Source organism: Plasmopara halstedii (assembly GCF_900000015.1).
Source record: "Plasmopara halstedii genome assembly, contig: Scaffold_816, whole genome shotgun sequence".
Classification (NCBI taxonomy): domain Eukaryota; phylum Oomycota; class Peronosporomycetes; order Peronosporales; family Peronosporaceae; genus Plasmopara; species Plasmopara halstedii.
In genome coordinates, this window is record NW_020187732.1 from 2418444 (window position 1) to 2420181 (window position 1738).

The following is a 1738-nucleotide window of genomic DNA, read 5'->3' on the forward strand; positions in this document are numbered from 1 at the left end:
TAGACACAGTTCTTATTGTAAATTGCACTAAAATTTGATGAATTGGTAAAATTAAGAACTGTCTTATCAAAATGATTTGTATCAGAAGTGTCCGGTGTATGTACACCATAGTACAGAATTATTTGCGTTCAAAGCCTTTCCCACTAGGATATGGACCACACCAGAAATCACATATTCGTCTTTCTAAAATACTAGGCAAAATTTACACGCAACTTAGTCCAACCCCTACAACACAGAATGTTTGTGACTTTTTAAAATGTGTCGCACATGTACCATACTGTATTCCCTCTTCTTATAAATTTCTACCATGCATGCAAAAGGAACATCAATGTTGCAGCGGGACTCTCGTAGCTCTTTCGCTTAGAAAGCTTGGTTAAGGTTGGTGACCTCCGTTCTACACTTAGACCAGTACGAGTTTAGCGGATCGCAATCCGCTTACTGCAAGTGTAATTACAACCTTAACCCAAGGCTAATTAACTCTTCCGTTTAAACCGAAGACTTTATTTCTCGATTTATTTGCGGCAAAGCCGTCTATATCTAAATCTATAGGGTTCCTATTGCTATAGTAAAACCTAATTAAATGAAAAGCTGCTGGCAGTCCAGCCACGTACTTGATTCTTGTGTAAGTGTAGCCACACCATTGTGTGTTCATACCCATCCTGAGTAATCCATACTATTGTATGGTCACTCCATCTTGTGTGACCCACCAGGGCACGCGAAATTCCGTTACAGATGTACGTCATGTAATGCATAAGTGAGATTCCTTTCACCTACCATTTTCAACCTGAACAGAACGCAAGACACTTACTTTTTCCGACTTCCGGTCGACCATGGCTCGTGGCTTTTCAACCACACCATGTAATGCTAATGGGATCGGATCTCCAATTTAGGCCAAAAATTAGGCAAAGAATCATGTTGTCAAAATCCTTGAAATTACCCAGGTTTGCAAGACATGCAACATGGAGCAGTGCCGATCGCAAGATGCACAAATATCGTAAATGGATTTGGTATTTTAAAAGCCACAGGGTGGAAATTTTACTTTTTTACTAGTCATGCGACGTACCCAATTTTTGACGCTTCTTAATCCATTAGACTTTTCGCGACTTCACAGAGACGTGGGATATTGTGATTAACAACCTAGAACCCTTGGGCCAAGCTCCCAACGGTCTTAAATAAAGCAGCTCATTCTGAGGCTAAGGTCCCATTGTAACGGGGTTGCACTTACCCATAGTGTAACGGAGCTACACGTACCCTTGTATGAAAGGAAGGGTAGTGTGACGTACTTAGGCATGGATTACACAAGTTGGTGTAATCACACAGTACCAAGAAGCCACTACGTGGCAGGGTTGTCAGTAGTGATGCATAGTAATTAGGTTTTACTATTTAGACAGGTATACTATTTATTCAGGATAACAGATGATTTAGATATTGGCGACAACTAAAACAATTTAGTACAGTTTTAATTTTAAACTGGAGAGTTCATCTACCTTGGCTAAGGTTTTGATATTATCGGAGGCAGCGATTGCGATCCGCTGCACTCGTACTGTTGGGTAAAAAAGAACGTAAGATTGGTAACCTTAGCTTAGCTTCCTCTAGGCGAAGAGCTACGGCAGCCACGCTGCACTTGGTAGCACTCGTAGTCACTGTACGCTTAAGTCATTACAACTGATCCTCTGAGAGGATGGAGCAATACTCCTATTTGCCACAGGGAATGCAGGCCGGGCTTAATTAGCTGATG